The sequence below is a fragment of the Sus scrofa genome, chromosome 8 (genome assembly GCF_000003025.6).
Source record: "Sus scrofa isolate TJ Tabasco breed Duroc chromosome 8, Sscrofa11.1, whole genome shotgun sequence".
NCBI lineage: Eukaryota > Metazoa > Chordata > Mammalia > Artiodactyla > Suidae > Sus > Sus scrofa.
Genome location: NC_010450.4, coordinates 44,447,640 through 44,465,043, shown reverse-complemented (window position 1 = coordinate 44,465,043; position 17,404 = coordinate 44,447,640). Strand labels below are relative to the sequence as shown.

The 17,404-nt window shown below is 39.5% G+C and overlaps 1 protein-coding gene across 5 annotated transcripts in view; it reads right to left on the bottom strand.

The window, feature by feature from the left end:
- Nucleotides 1-16,286, bottom strand: part of GUCY1A3 (guanylate cyclase 1 soluble subunit alpha) — a 71,980-nt gene extending 55,694 nt beyond the window's left edge. Inside the window, exon 1 of one of the 5 annotated variants that reach the window (XM_021100507.1) lies at nt 16,155-16,286. The gene's annotated coding sequence lies outside the window, so the exon portion shown is untranslated. The other 4 variants (XM_021100510.1, NM_001018033.1, XM_021100508.1 and 1 more) reach the window with 4 other exon arrangements.

Here is a 17,404-nt window from a genome sequence, read left to right as displayed (position 1 = left end):
TCTAGATACTGCAAGCAAACTTATATGTAAAGAAAGCCGATCAACAACTGCTTGGGGATAGAATGGAGGCACTAACTGGAAAGGGATAGAGAAAATTTTTAGAGTAATAGAAATGATTTTTATCTTGATTGTGGTGGTGGTTTCATAGGTGTATACATCTGTAAAATCTTTTCCAATTATATATATTTTTTTGTATTTGGAGGACTAAAAGAACCAAAATGAAATAAATTCCAAAATACATAAATAATAAGCCCATGGAGAAATGAGACCCGGACTTTTTCATCCAAGACGAAGGGGTAGAAGGTAACAGAATCCGGGGGTCAAGAGCAGCTGGTAAACATTTATCAGACTTTTAGATGTTGCATGACAGATTAGAACATTGAAGAGCCCCACAGCGAGGACTGACTTTTCTTTCACACCTAATATATAAATAAAACACATGCACATCTGATAGATGACACATGAAGAGGAAGAAAAAACTGACCTACAGTCAAGAAAAAATAGTCAACAGAAACAGACCAAGAAATGACCCAGATGTTGTTAACAGACGGGAACTTTAAAACGATCATGATAAATATATGAAAGAATCCAGTGGCATGGTTGAATAGTATGCATAAATAGGAGTTTCTATTAAGAAATTGAATGTAAAGAAAAAAAAACAATTGGAAATGCTAAAAATGAAAAATGCAACAACAATAATAAAAAATTCCATTTAACATGACAGGAAAGGATCCATGAACATGAAGTCAGGTTAATGGAAATAACCCCAATGAAAACACAAAGAATAAAGAGTTATAAAATAGGAGAGCATGTGAAATCTGTTAACAATATCAAAAGGTCTAACATACATGTATTTAGAGTTCAGGAAAAAAAGAGAAAGAGAGGAAAAGGAAGCAGAAAAATATCTGCACAAATAATGGCTGGGAATATTCCATATTTGAGGATAGGATCGCACACAGATCCAAGAAGCTAATTAAACCCTACATGTGATAAATACAAAGAAAACTACACCTAGGCATATTGTTATCAAACCACTGAAATTCAAAGATAAAAAGAAAACTTTTAAAAAACATCGGGGGGGGGAATAAAGAGAAAGAAAATGATATGATTTTTACTTACTGTTCATCAAAACAATAGAGCTAGCAGATAATGGAACAAAAATGTATGGGCTGAAAGAAGAAAAAACAAACCTCTTTACCTTACATATCCAACAAAACATTCTTCATGAGTTAATACAAACAAAAATTAAAAAAAAAAGAAGAAAAGAAATTCCTTAAACATTACATTCATAACAACTTTAGACTGGTGGAGAATTTTAAAATACTTTATTTTAATTTAACTAAATTAGTATTAAACGTATTATTTTTTCTTATTTTTTTGTTTGTTTTAAATTACATGGCCATACCCATGCTATATGGAAGTTCCCTGGCCAGGGATCAACTCTGCATCCTCATAAATACTAGTCAGATTCTTGACCCACTGCTGAGCCACAACAGTTCTGGAACTCCCAGGAACTACTTTTTCTTGTTTTATGTATTTTATTTGGAGGTTCACAGACCATTTGAACCTAACCTTAAAATATTGTGCTAGAGTCCCATCTGACTATTGTAAAAACAAATGCTATTGATCATATACAAAACTGTTTATAAACCATCAGAAAAATTTGTAGATAATCAGTTAAGGTGATAAGGCATAGTTTCATAGAGGTTAACTCTACCTGGCTAAAATACTGTTTCTGCCACCAATGCAATATATGACATTTAGGCAAATTACTTTTTCTTGATTTGTTTCCTCATCTTTAAATTAAATAATAAATGTAAAACACTTCTAGAGGGGTTCAATAAAGGTAATTAGATTTTAACAATGCTTAGAATATAGTATTTACTTAATGAATGTTATAATTACCTGAAATTGAGTGTAAATTATTCTAGCACCTTGCTGTTGCTCTGTTCAAGCCTGATTAACTCTGAAGCAGTAGTTGTCAACTTGTGCAAAGCACTGCACGCTCTTGGCTTGGGGTATGCTCTGAGACTCTTTCATAGGATGTGCAAGGTAAGAACTACTTTCATAACAGCACTCAGATATTATGGGCCCTTTCCATGCTCATTCTCAAAGTCTACAGTTTAGCCTTGCAGAAGTTCTACACTGTCTTCATCCAACAGCCAATGTAATGTGTGCACAGGTAGAATTTTCTAAGGCAATAAGTTTAGGGTCTAAATGTATGTATTTTCAGGGACTAACTCAACTTGTTCTCAAAACTTTTACTGTGCTCTGCTTATCTATCATTGGTTATATTTGCTATGATCTCTGTAACTTTGTTATTGTCCAATAAATCACCATTTTGAATTTTCAAGTTTTTTTTATACTATACCTACTTGTAAACACGAGAAATAACTACACTTGGTGTTTTGTTTTGCAGTAATATTAAATGATAGTAACTCTTCTAAATTTTAAATTTTCACTTCAGCAGTTATGATTTTAAAATTGAACAATATACATTTTACTTCAAAGAAAAATTTATTTATATTTCCCTTATATTTAAGAACAGATTTTTGGCTTAAAAAGAGAGAACTGGAAAACTTGCTCAATCCATAGTGACACCATCTACATCTACCATGATAGTTTGACAGCTAATACTCAAAGGTTTCTTGATGAGAGTAGTGACGATATTAATTAATGTGATTATTTTAATACCATATAATAAAGTACAAAATCTGTCAACATTTGGAAGATCTGCAAAACAAGCTGAGCCTGTATCTTCTAATGAACATGGTATCACAAATTCATGCACAGATAAAGGATCCATTCACAAAACAATGGATTTTTGTTGTTTTGTCTTTTTAGGGTCACACCTGGAGCATATGGAAGGTCCCCAGGCTAGGGGTCGAATCAGAGCTGTAGCTTCTGGCCTGCACCACAGCCACAGCAGCACAGGACCTGAGCTGTGTCTGCAACATATAGCACAGCTCACGGCAATGCCAGATCCTTTAACCATTTAGTGAAGCCAAGGATCAAACCCATGTCCTCATGGATACTAGTCGGGTTTGTTACCAATGAGCCACAACAGGAACTCCAGAACAATGGATTTTAATGGTTTCAGATCCCGTATGGCAAGTAACCTTTATAAAATGGGCACTTATCAAATTTTGAAATTTTTGTACCAAAAGAATATCTACAGCTGTCTTGAAACATATTAAGCCACTCCTACCTGTTTGCTGTAAGGCTGAGTTTTTTCATATGCTTCAAACAAGATAAAGTGAATGTGTTAAATATTGAAAACATGTTATGTTTTATTTCAAACAATTATATATTGTTTTTAGGAATTAAAAACAAAGATAAACAAAAACAAGCCAACAGTGGACCCTAAAAGACTGTCTCATGTAGGGGTTGGTGAGTAGAGAGAATAAAAATGCACAAATTCAAGTTAAGGATCTAGCATTGCTGTGAGCTGTACTATAGGTCACAGATGCAGCTCAGATCCTGTGTTGCTGGGGCTGTAGAATAGAACAGAAGCCACAGCTCTGAATCGATCCCTAGCCTGGGAACCTCCATATGCCTTGTGTGTGGCCCTAAAAAAAAAAAAAAAAAAAGCACAAATTAAGTGAACTGTGATCTATCATGGCATGCGATGGTGACATAAAAAATCTGCATCTAACCTTGACATGGTACAGTGGTATTGCTTCCTGAAATAAATGACACTAAGCCGAGCCCTACTGAATAAGTAGGAAATAATAAGGTAAAGAAAAGAAGAAAGGGTATTCCAAGGGGCAGAAAAATATGTGCAAAAAGAAAGGCAAAACAAGAATTTGGTGGCAAATTGCAGCAAAGACAAATGGCAATAACACAGAATTCAAGTAGGAAAATAACTGAGACATTGAGAGCAAATTAGACAGTAAAGTAGGGCTGTCAGATTACCCCCCTGAAGTTGTGAACACTTAAAATGGTGTGTGACACAGCAGGTAGCAAAAATTCATGGTATGCATGCAACGACCAGTGATCATTTATCAAGGCCAGCTAATGTTTACATAGCCAAATACCACTTCATTATGTATAAAATAGACTAACAGCACAGAGTTCCCAACATCCACTAACCACTGAGACAGCCAATATTAAGAATAACTACACAGATATTACTCCATTTTTTCTGAGATAGACAATCAGACCTGAGCTGCACCTTTGACCTACACCATGGCTTACAGCAATGCAGGATCCTTAACCCACTGAGCAAGGCTGAGGATTGAATCTGCACCCTCACAGAGAGTAGGTTGGGTTCTTGACTTGCTGAGCCACAATGGGAACTCCAGTAAAGATACTTCTTCGTCACCAATGAGGAAAAATAAGAGGGAACCAAAAGTATGAGCAAATAGCTCTTTTCAGGATTTTCTCTCCTTCCTGTTGACTTCCTCCTTCCTGTTTGAGTGCCATGTTGTTAATCCAAAGTGCCTTACCTTTCTTATCAAAGCCCCACATGCTAGGGTTTCCCGTAAAACCATGCTCTTGATTGAAGGCAGACAGCAATATAATAAAAGTGAATTTTTCTCTTGGACACACAAGATTGTGTTACTCTTCTGGGTAAAAGAGTTATCCTGTGGCTTCCTAGAGGTACCCTCCAAAGGACTGTGTCAATACACAAATGTTGGGCAGGTCCAATGGGAGGGAAATTTGGGTGGAGTATGCATGGCCTTATGATACCCATGATATTCAATCTTCTTGTTCCTGGACAAGCCGATAGGTGTGTGTAAGTGATAATACAGCCTAAAGTCAGGATAAACCCTTACAGCCTCAAAGGGGAAGCTAGAGGGAAAGAGGAAGGGGAGAAGAAGAGCAAAATCAGTTAGGATGACCTGCTATTCAACAGACTGTCAAATATCACAGCTCTCTCACATACCACTATGAAAACTTTTTAGTGTAAGATGACACAGCAAAAGCTTAGGAATATTACTCTAAACAGTCCCCACAGAAAAGAACCCGAAACAGGTGCAACGGCATATTAAATTGTTATCTGAAGTAAAGATGAATAAAGAAGAATGTTAATTATAATGAGTGACTGCAAATATTTTAAGACATTGAAAAAATGAAATTTTATCCTGAATTTTCAATGGGAGGACTGCCTTTTGTTAATCACATTTGTAAATGTCCCAGTGCTGACCCAGCATAAGAATCTCTTGCTTTGAATCTTGACATAAGAAGTCTTGAATGGATTTACAATGAGATCCTGCTGTGTAGCATTGAGAACTGTCTAGATACTTACATCTCAACACAACAATGGGAGGAAAAAGTATATATACAAGTATGTGTAACTTGGTCCCCATGCTGTACAATGGAAAATAAATAAATTAATTAATTTTTTAAAAAAAGAAGTCTCGACACCATTAGCACATTCATCTTAACATCCTCCATGTTACATCTGTAATCCTCTAAATTCTTCACCCACAGGAAGAATTCACCTATACTGGATTAAGTTTTATATTCACAACTATACAACTTAAAAGTTCATATTATACTAATGAAACACTGAAATTTTTGGTCTATGTTTAACTAACTTAACAATATGAACCACCTGTCATTTAACTACTTATAATAGAGCAACTGAAGCTGCAGAATGATTGAAAATTAAGAATAAGCAACTAACAATTTCAGTGTATACATATAAAATGAGATTAGTAACATAACAAAACTCTTCTGGTAAAAACACACTATATTAAAGGGTTTGTCAGCTTTGTGGATGGAAACACACTATGCAAGGTGAGGAACAAAACAATTTCCATGTTAAGCCTAGAAGTACATATTTTATAATAACCTATAAAGGAAAAGAATATGAAACATATACCTGAATCACATTGCTTCACACTTGAAACTAACACAACACTGTAAATCAACTATACTTCGATAAAAAAGAAATAATGATAGAAAATATTGGCAAAGTCTAGAAATGCATATCAAACTCTGAATAGCTGGAAGTGATTTATGAAGTTCTAATTAAAAGTAATGAATACGCAATACATCCTTTCCCCTAAACTCAAAAGAACAAAATGGTTCCACATTTCCTAATAAATAAAGGCACTATTTACAACAGCCAAGACATGAAAACAACCTAAATGTCCACTGAGATATGAATGGCCTAGCACAAATGAACATCTCCTTAGAAAAGAAAATCATGGACTTGGAGAAGAGACTTGTGGCTGCCTGATGGGAGGGGGAGGGAGTGGGAGGGATCGGGAGCTTGGGCTTATCAGACACAACTTAGAATAGATTTACAAGGAGATCCTGCTGAATAGCATTGAGAACTTTGTCTAGATACTCATGCTGCAACAGAAGAAAGTCTGGGGGAAAAATGTAATTGTAATGTATACATGTAAGGATAACCTGACCCCCTTGCTGTACAATGGGAAAATAAAAAAAAAAAAAAAAAGAAGATGTCATACATACAAACAGTAACTACTTAGCCATAAAAACAAAGAATTCCATTTGCAGCAAGATGGATGAAACTAGAGATTTTCATACTGGAGGTCAGAAAGAGAAAGACAAATATCATATGATATTACTTGTATGTGGAATCTAAAATATGGCACAAATTAATTACAAAAGAGAAATAGACTCACACAGACTGTGGTTGCCAGGTGAGGGGGCAGAGAGTGGGTGGAGTTTGGGGTTAGTAGATGCAAACTACTACATTTAAAATGGATAAGCAAGGAGGTTGTCCTGTACAGCAAAGGGAACTATATCCAGTCTGTTGGGACAGACCATGATGGAAGATAGTATGAGAAAAAGAATGTGTATATATGTATGACTGGGTCACTATGCTGTATAGCAGAAATTGATACAACACTGAAATCAACTATACTTTAATAAAAATAAAATAAAATTAAAAAAAATAAGAAAGGCTCAGGTGACATCATGGCCTTGTTACCTAACCCCTTTTTACCTTAAATCTTTTTATAAATATTCTCCAGCACAGCCTCACTGCTCTGAGCAGTCCAAGTCATAGCACACATTTTTACCAGAGTTTCATGATGCATGGAGCACTTCTATTACGTCTGTGAAAGGGATGGGAACTAAACAGAAATGGCATCTCTTCCCGTTGGGGAAAGCGGACAACTCAGCAAGTAATTATAGCAGAGATAAGACAGAGAAAGACAAATATCACCGGCTATGGCTTATATGTGGAATCTAAAAAAAAAAAAAAGATACAAATGAACTTAATTGCAAAAGAGAAACAGATTCAGAGACATAGAAAACAAACTGGGAGTTCCCGTCGTGGCGCAGTGGTTAACGAATCCGACTAGGAACCAAGAGGTTGCGGGTTCGGTCCCTGCCCTTGCTCAGTGGGTTAACGATCCGGCGTTGCCGTGACCTGTGGTGTAGGTTGCAGACGCGGCTCCGATCCCGCGTTGCTGTGGCTCTGGCGTAGGCCGGTGGCTACAGCTCCGATTCAACCCCTCGCCTGGGAACCTCCATATGCCGCAGGAGCGGCCCAAGAAATAGCAACAACAACAACAACAACAAAAAAAAAGACAAAAGACAAAAAAAAAAAAAAAAAAAAAAAAAAAAAAACAGGTTACCAAAGGAGAAGGGGGGTAATAAATTAAAAGTTTGAAATTAACATATACACACTTTATGTATCTATAACGTAGATAAACAAAGACCTACTGTATACTGTACAAGGAACTAGACTCAATATTTTATAATAACCTCTGAGGGAAAAAGACTCCGAAAAAGAATAGAGATATATATGTATAACTGAATCACTTTGCTGTATACCTGAAACTAACATGATATTATAAATTAACTTATACTTAATTTAAAAAAATCTCTTGGGGTAGAACATTATGGAAGATGATATGAGGAAAAGAATGTGTGTGTATGTGTGTGTATGTATATATATATACATACACACACATATATGTATGACTGGGTCACTTTACTATACAGCAGAAATTGATACAACACTATAAGTCGACTATACTCTAATAACCACATTTTTTAACTTACAGCATAGCATGATAATGGGATAGATGCCCAAAGGAAGTTAGTTGCAGGAAAACAAGACAAGGCCCTCGATTCAGACTTAAAGAGCAGAGAAGTTTTCTGAGAAGGAGAGCCTAGTTTGAGACTTAAAGGCTGAGTAGGTTCAGGCTCCTCAAAGATGGAGCTAGGGCAAGGGAATCTAGGAAGGCAGGGGGTTTTGTTACCCAGGAAGGAACGCTACAGAGGTGGGGGGTGAGAAGGGATAGCCTTGCCAGCTCCCCCTCAGTAGGTTGGTCTCACTCACACACACTCACAGGCTTCCTGCACCACCCTCTTCCTTTCCTCCATCTAGGACACTCTCCACTCTTCTCTGTGGTTGTTAAATCCCAAGGTCCTGCAAATCCATCATCTTTGTGCTATTTGAAAATCTCGGCTAAATGCCAGACAGTCCCTAGAAAGCCTTCCTCCATAGTTCCCTTCTGTGCAACTCTGGCCTTTCAAGTTCTTGAAAACTTATTAAAATGGCACCACAAATATTGCACTCAAGGTTAAGTGTTAACATATATAATTCTGAGACTGTTTCTGGGTTCTGTTACCTCTATACACAGACTTTAAACTCCTTCGAGTTAGGAAATGTCATAAACTGAGGAAATGTCTTCCTCAGTGATAAGCACAATCCATACCAAACTTCGTTGTGAGAAGGACAAAGAAATGACCAGCCTCTGAGGAGTATCAAAAAATATAAAGTAAGCTGAGGCTTTCAAAGATCACAAACGCAAAAAAAAAAAGTATTCTTTTAATTCTTGTTATTATTTCCAGATACAGTGGTGATAACAGCATTTATTGGCTATAGGAAGAAACCACTGGTTGCTGGGGATGAAGAAATTCAAATTCAAGCACCTGACTAGACATGCAGAACTATTTTATTCTGGCTTGGCTTAATCTCAGTTCCTCAAGAAAATATTATTAGATCAGAAAAAGCAAGACAAAAATAGAAATAACAAATTCAAGGCCCAAGGTACAGTATGATGGTAAATATTATTCTAAACGAATTTAAGTCCATTAATTTGGAGACATTTCGTTACAAAGCACTTAAAGCATCTGCAGATGTGCTAAGAAAATAGTCAAAATCATCTTTTAAAATATTCTGATAAAGAGTTGATAGAGAGCAAAGGATCCAGTCCTGGTCTTAATTTTCAAAACAGAAAAGGTGGGTTCCAACAACTTTTACCTAGAGAGCTTAACACTGACTCCAGACACAATTCCTAAAAGATTTTTAAAATTGCAGTATGTAAGCATTCAAAATGTGAAGTGTGTGAAGTGTTGTTACCTACCAGCTAGCAAGAGGTCACAAGGACCTTATCATTACAAACTACCCTACAGCATAGGATGATAATGGGATAGATTCCCAAGGGGAGTTAGTTGCAGGAAAACAAGACAAGGCCCTCGATTCAGACTTAAAGAGCAGAGAAGTTTTCTGAGAAGGAGAGCCTTGTTTGAGACTTAAAGGCTGAGTAGATTCAGGCTCTTCAAAGATGGAGCTGGGGCAAGGGAATCTAGAAAGGGGGATTGTTTGCTTTTATTTCTACAGGGTTACTTGACAGCTATTTTGCAGAAAGTGGAAGTGCATTCCAGCAAGGAATCTGACCAAGTCTGTCACAATACACGCCTGGGCCACACAAAGGAATATAAACTCTGAGGAAAGAGAGCTCTTTGACTAAAAGCTTCTTGAACAGCCTTACAAAGACGACTAATTCATGGGCTCCTGTAAAGCAGGGATCATGCCAAACAGCCTTCCTGTTCACCATTTTGCACAGTTACTGGATGAGGATATTACCTATACTGTGATCTGATCTGTTCATGCCTCTAAAGTGGGAAGAATGGTTACTCTGTATCATAGAATCAGAATCCAAAAATATCTTGACCTTCTGGAACAAGAGGCTAACTGAAAGTAAAGATTAAATTCAATTGCAGTAGGTACTTTATTGTTTTATTTTTATTTTTTGCTTTTTAGGGATGAACTGAGGCATATGGAAGATCCAAGGCTAGGGATTGAATCGGAGCTACATCATAGCCACAGCACCGCGAGATCCGAGCCACATCTGTGACCTACACCAAAATTCAAGGCTACTCCGGTTCCTTAATCCACTGAACGAGGCCAGGGATCGAACCTGCATCCTCATGGATACTAGTCAGATTCATTTTCACCACACCACGAAGGGAACTCCTGCAGTAGGTATTTTTAAAAGTCCCAAATCTAGTGGCCAAATGGACAAATTGAGAAGATGCATATTTGCAGAAGAGTATGCAAAAAGATGCATAATTAAAGTGTAGAATAGATGCAAAAAAAAAAAAAAATGAGATGAGGACAGGTTAGATTTTAGGATGATTTACCATTTGCCACCCAGAGGAGAAAACTGGGTATAACCAAAAGTGGTAGGATACTCTTCTTTGTTCAGCTCTTTGGACCATACTTTCAGAAAAACAGGAGTGCAGCCAGAGGAGAAATTTACTGATGATAATAACCTTCTCAAACTATGCCAATTAAGGATGAGTTGAAGGAACTGAAGATTACCATTGATATCATATTCATATTATATCTCAGCTGTCATCTATAAAAGCTTTCTGTATAAGTACTCAAAGAGGCAAAAGTTAGGATATGAATATTATTGAGGCAAATAGCAGAGGTCAGTATAAGAAAAGAGTTCTTATGCTCAGAACAAATCAAATAGAGGAATGGCTCCCATGTTCCCGATTAATCTTTTTAAAATTATAGTTGATTTACCGTGTTATGCCAATTTCTGCTGTATAGCATAGTGACCAGTCATACATACACACACCTTCTTTTTCTCATACTATCTTCCATCATGTTCTATCCCAAGAGATTGCATACAGTTCCCTGTGCTAGCTTTCTAAATTGATCTTAATATTTTCCTTGAATTTAGAAACAAGGTCATCTACTAAGAATGGAAAAATAAAAATAATTTTGAGTGGCTAACCTGGGAAACTCTGGAACATGTATTATGGAGAATTTGATAGGAATTGTCCAAGAAAGAATAAAGGAATTGCCTAGTGTTGTTAACCACCCCTGCAGCTGAAGAGTTAGAATGAATCAGATTCTGGAAGGTCAAGTGGCAAGAGATCTGAGCCACTGCTATCCAAAGTAAGTGTGGTGAGTAAAGAGAGAAAAGCATGAGAAATGTGGGAATGGCTGAGGAGCAGTCACAGGAGAGGAGGGTGGTGAGGGAGGGAACTTACTGGAAGGCCAGGAGGTGGTGGTCAGAAAGACAGTCTGAAATTCTCAGCTTCTTCAGCTGGGCAGTTCTAAATGATGCGAAGGCCCAGGTGGGTGAATACCCATGGATTCCCAGAGGGAAACAGCATAGGCTAAGGTCCTGTGGATCTAATGTGTAGATGTTGAGTGAACTTCTAAGCAATGATGGCTGATGAAAGTGTAGAAAGAAAACCCTCTGTTAATTTAGATTCCCAAGGGAAGCAGAATATTCAGGAGGTCAATAAGCACTGGTCCCAGGGAGAGGGTGACACTAGTGAAGGGTATAAATGTAGAAAGGTAAATGGTAGTTAGGCCATGGTGAAAGGAGTAAGTTACAAGCGGTTCTGAACAGGCTGCAGGCCATGGAGTGTGCATAGGACCAAGATCATGAGAGCTCACGTAGGCTTCTTGCAAAACAAATACTGATGCCAAGATGATATGCTTGAACAGAATAACCTACAGCACCAAGACATCAAAAACTGAATTCAATAATTACAAACACAATTAAGCTTATTAGACACCCACTCTGTGCCAGACAAGGATAAATATCTTTTTTTTTTTTTTTTTGTCTTTTTTTGCTATTTCTTTGGGCCGCTTCCGCGGCATATGGAGGTTCCCAGGCTAGGGGTCGAATTGGACCTGTAGCCACTGGCCTACGCCAGAGCCACAGCAACGCAGGATCTGAGCCGCGTCTGCAACCTACACCACAGCTCACGGCAACGCCGGATCGTTAACCCACTGAGCAAGGGTAGGGACCGAACCCGCAACCTCATGGTTCCTAGTCAGATTCGTTAACCACTGTGCCACAACGGGAACTCCAGGGATAAATATCTTGAAACAGAGTTTGGTAGTGATATAGACATCTGAACAAGTTTTTTTTTTTTAATTGATTAGTATTGTTTTTCATCTTTTCAATTTTATATTTTATTGAAGTGTAGTTAATTTACAATATTTTGAAAATTTCTACTGTACAAAGTGATTCAGTTATGCATGTACACACAACCATTCTTTTTCAGATTCTTTTCCCATATAGATTATCAGAGAATATTGGGTAGAGTTCCCTGTGCTATATACAGCAGGTCTTTTTAATGTAAGGTGGCATAGAGAAAGAGGACGTGAAGTTATGTTAGGCCTGGAAAACAATTCAGGATTAAGAGGCTTTCCCTAGACTACCCAGATCCCTTTGCCTGGGTGTTCACTTCCAAAGCCACTGTCTCCTGTTGGCTTCTTGCTAATTGCCACTTTGATGAGAAGGAGTTAGTTGTATGAGAGTGAATTAACTTGACTTGCCTTTGAGTTTCTGAAAGGGAGAGTTCATCTTAATAAAAAGATTATATTGTTGGCCAGAAAGGATTTCAGGTAAGCAACTACAAGCAGTTGAGAATTAGATTTTTGTGGCAGGGTGGGTGGGGGTGGATTACGTCCCAGAGCCCCTCTAGTTTTATAAGGTAGTCACTCTCTCCTGTTGCTGCCAAGAGAGTTTGGCTTAATGTTCTTCACTCCTGACAAATAATAATCCTATTCAGATTCCGCAAGCCTCGAGGCTATAGGAAGAAAAAGCCTGTTGGCTTGCACTCAGAGGACAGAAAAATAGATGAAGTAGGTCAGACACTTCCAAACTTTTTGAGAGAAACAAAAGAAACAAATGTGATTTAGGATGAACAAAAAAATGCCAATGCCAAATAAGTCAGCTAATCTAAGAGCAACTAAATTTGTTCAACTAAATAACTACAAATTACCAAAAGTTCTTCTTGTATCAAGAGGGAGATACTCAACTAAAAGTATTTGTACAGACACCAAACAAATATTTACTGAACATATCTAGGTGGCTAGAAACTAAAAACCATTGAAAGCATTGGTATTTTGGAAGGAAAAATAGCTTTCTACAAATATGCAGAAAGTTAATAAACAGTAATGTTTAAGAAAAGTTTTGGGTAATTATTTATAATTAAGTGGTATAAAAATCAATGACATAAAAGTTAAATATCCTCGCAAACAGAAAAGAAAACTAAGCTACTTCCTGGCAAATCTGACAGTCATAATGGAAATAACAATTTATCATTTTCTTCTTTACTTTTTAGTACAATATTAATGCCAAAAGGTTTTTCAAAATAGTACCTTAAAAGAAGATTATTTAATAAACGATAGTTATAAGAGATAGGAGGACCAAACTTTGTGAAGCTACATTTCCTTCGGCATGCTCATAAATGACAGAAAACTATCTAGGACATGTTATTTTATACCTGGATATCTCGTAGCAGGAACTCTAAGAGGCTTTTTGTATGCATACACTAGGAAACACCACACCAAGCATAAGTATTTGTATTGGATTTTAAAGAGAAAAATAAAATTCTTACTTTCTCTGTCATACACTAGAAAAAAAAGATCTTACAGCACAAGGAGAAAAAGAGGGTACTATTCTATTCATTACAAATTTCTATCAAATAAACTTCAGCCACATAAGTTTCCTGATACATTTAAAAACATGTAAGTGGGGAGTTCCCACTGTACAGCAGCGGGTTAACGATCTGGTGTTTCTGTGGCCACATGGGTTCCATCTCTGGCCCAGGTGCAGGGAAAAAAATACAAGTGGATCTTTTACATATGAGATGTTTAATTACTGTAACAATATTTTCATTATTCTAAATTTTCATACTATTTTATGTCTACAGGCTTTATAGAGAGAGCCTACTTTTTTGACATGAGAAAGTATAGCTTACATATTTTAATGCTGTGATTCTTATTTTCTTATTGAGTCAAGGATCTCTCTGGATATCTGAGAACTCTGGATTATCTCCCTAAAAATGCAGTGACTCAAATGTTCAAATAAAAGTTTAGGGACTATAGGACCCCTTGAAGCAATCCACAGACGGAGCTGTTTAATAATTGCTCAGATAGAGAGTACAGTCAACAGGGGCAACCTCCAACTGAAAGCGTAATAAAGTTTATGCAGCTTTTTGACAAATTAAGGTTCACTTTGAAACTTTAGACATTGATATTTTTGTTATATTGTTACTATTATTGATTTTTACCACTCTTTATAATATAGTGCCTGGAATAACAACTCCTGAAAGAAAAAAAAAATAGCCATTTTAGGAAAAGCAGCAGATCACTTCTACACTACAAACCAAAAATTTCTACCCATCACTGAACGCTCCAGCGTTTATCTATGTGTCATCAGATGGTTAACGACGTTCCTATTAAGTCCAGTTCTAGTAAGTAGGTAAACATTTAATGAAATCTCCATCATCACCAATTTTCAGACCCTGAAAATTCCCCTCTGATATGTTATACATGAAGCTTTAATGTAAACTACACATAGACGTGTTCTATTTAAAATTCAGAGGGCTTTTCAGTATGTTGGAAGCCAAGATGCCTCGGTCATAATTAAGCGACACTTTCAACCTTCTGGTTTACTTTAGAAAACAAAAACTGTTTATCAAGTGCACGGATGAAGAATGCAGGAACAACCCTGTGAAATGATTGAGCAAAAGAATGATGCACAAAAATTCAGAGCCTGAAATCACATGACCGCATGGCAACGCAGCCCCCAAACAAATGCCCAGGCGAGGCTGCTCAGCCCACCAAGCACAATCTCCCCGCACAGCCCCTACGCAGAGATGGTGGTGCCCCCTCTGCTCGCCGTTCTCCAAAGTGTTGCAGTCACAATGAGAAATCAGACCGCCAAGCAGAAATTCACACGCGCGCTCATACGCGCTCAGATACATACACACAGGCACACAGTCTCACACCTGGGGAGCCCAAGCAGCCCCACTGGAAGTTTGCAGGCTGCCTTGGCTAAGTGCCGCCGCGATCACAGTCCTCTGCTCTCCAGGAGCGAGATGCGCTCACTCACCAGCGCAGCTCTGCAGGACGAAGCTGCGGCGACGCCGGGTGCGGCCTCAGTCCCCACGGGTTCTGAGTTCCGGGCGGCCCTCAGCGGCCCCGGCTCCCTGAGGCCTCAGCGCCCCGGCCGTGGGAGAAGAGAGTCCCGGCTCCCAACGTTCTCACGCCCGGGCCCCGCAAGCGCAGCCGCCAACACGGCGCTGCTGGGCGCCCACCCCCGGCCAGCCCTCCGCCCTCAGCCGCCACGGGTCCCCCGGGCCCTGAGCTGCCCCCGGCGTCGTCTCCTTTGCTCCCTCGCCCTTCCCCGGCGTGGGAACCGGGCCCGGCCCCCGGGCTGGGCGACTGGGAGCATAGGAGGGCTTCCCGGGGGAAAGGGGGGTATGCTCCGGCCGGGCTTCCGCGGCGTGGGTCGCTCCTCCGGGAAGCCCCGACCCTCGTGGGTACGCGGCGACTGCTTACCCTATGGCTTCCCCGACCTTGGGCTTCGTTCCTGAACCGCCAGCAGCTCCAGGACGCACCCCGCAAATCCGCACTGAGAACGCAGGAAGAGTGGGCGGCAAGGGAAGGAGGTGGTGGGCGGGAAAGGGGACCCTGCGGTGGCACCTGCCAGTCTCTGTGCCAGTGCCCCCACTGCCCGTGCGGCGTTGGCGCTTACTCCGGTCTCCCGGCTCAACAGGCGGGGCGCGACGCGACGTGCAGCAAACCCGGTTCCCGCGCTGCGCCCCAGGCTCAATCAGCTCTGGCCCTGGTCTCTCCCTCTCCTCTCTCTCTCTCCGTCCGTTCCTCCCTCCCTCTTGGACTGCCCCAAGGATCCCCCGCAGAGACTCTCCCAGCTGCCTTTGACTTCTATTGGGAACCCCTCCCCTTCCCAGCACCGAAAGACTGAAAAAGAAAGTAGCGGCTGAGACACACCACGGCGAGGTCACTCTGGACACAGTCCCCTGCCCCCTCGTGGCTCGCCCTTCCCCGCAGGTGTTGATGGCCTGGTATGGCTCCCGCGGCGACTCTCTGCTTTTTGCCTAAAGTCTAGGGCAACCAAAGAGCAGGAAAACTGCATGAAACCTACTCGTGGAAAACCAGCTCGATGCTGAGTCCCACCCACCGCGACCAGACTAGGGCAGGGGCATTGAGCTTTCCAGCCGCCTAGTTGCCTTCTCAGCAGTTTCTGTGTGGAGAAAGAGACCAGGGGACAGGGACACTGGAAAAGAAAGGAAAAGGAGGGAGGGGACTCAAGGGAAATTTAGCCGATTTAATTTTTTTTTTTTTTTTTTTTTTTTTCCCCACTGTGCACTGGTCCGGAAAAACTGTGGTTTACTGTAGTTAGAAACTCCGACATTCCTGCTGGGAAATTGATGTCTGCATGGATGGTTTTCTTGTCCCGGTTTTCGGGTTAAAACCAATCTACTCCTTTTGCAAATGCAATTCTATGGTTGCAGATCATTTTCATCTCTCCAGTAAGGTCCTGCTTCTGCTTGCTTCAGAACTTTTGGTTCTGTTTTTTGGGTGAGTAGGGTGTGTGTGTGTGTGTGTGTGTGTGTGTGTGTGTGTGTGTGTGTATCCTAGCACAGAAAAATGAGTTCTTACATAAATGTTTTAAGTCACCTTCCTGACTTAAAAAAAAAACAACTCCATTATGTTGTTTCATTGTGAATTCATAATTATTCCTGAGATTATTGTGGTATTTTTTCACACCCAGAAACTTACAAATTGTTCACATTATCTCCAGTTCTTATCTTTTTCCCCAAACCCATCCATGTAATCTGTTCCATTTCCACTCACTTCCCAGCCTTGACAACTGTGGTCTCCTCATTGCAAACATCAGTCAGAATAAGCAGGAAAAAATAAAATCTAAATAAGAAAAAAAAGGTTATCCAACTAAACTTTGCCTTAGTATCAGGCAAAAGTCCGGAGCTCTAAGTTTGCGTTTTTTGGTTCTGCCATCTCTGAAACCTGTTTCTCTACTCTCAGTGCATGATCATGTCTTAGGTCAAAAGGGCTTTTGTCCTCGGAGTACTTAGAATTTAAGACCTAGAGGAGAAAATAAAAAGGAATATCCAGTAATGCATATTTGAAAGAGGATCTCGTACCATTTTAAGAAAGATGAAGTTAATGATTTGAAAGCTCAAAGAAGAAATCTCTCCAACAGAGGAAATGCTTCATAAGGGAGCATCATTAGCATTAGGCCTTCAAAGGTAGATACTATTTGGGAAAAGAAAAAACAGAGAAAGTTTTTGTCCTTGGTTTTGTGTTTTTCAGGAAGAGGCAAACTTGCAAGCAAAGGCCAAGAGGTGAGAAGGCATGACCCAGATCGTCAAG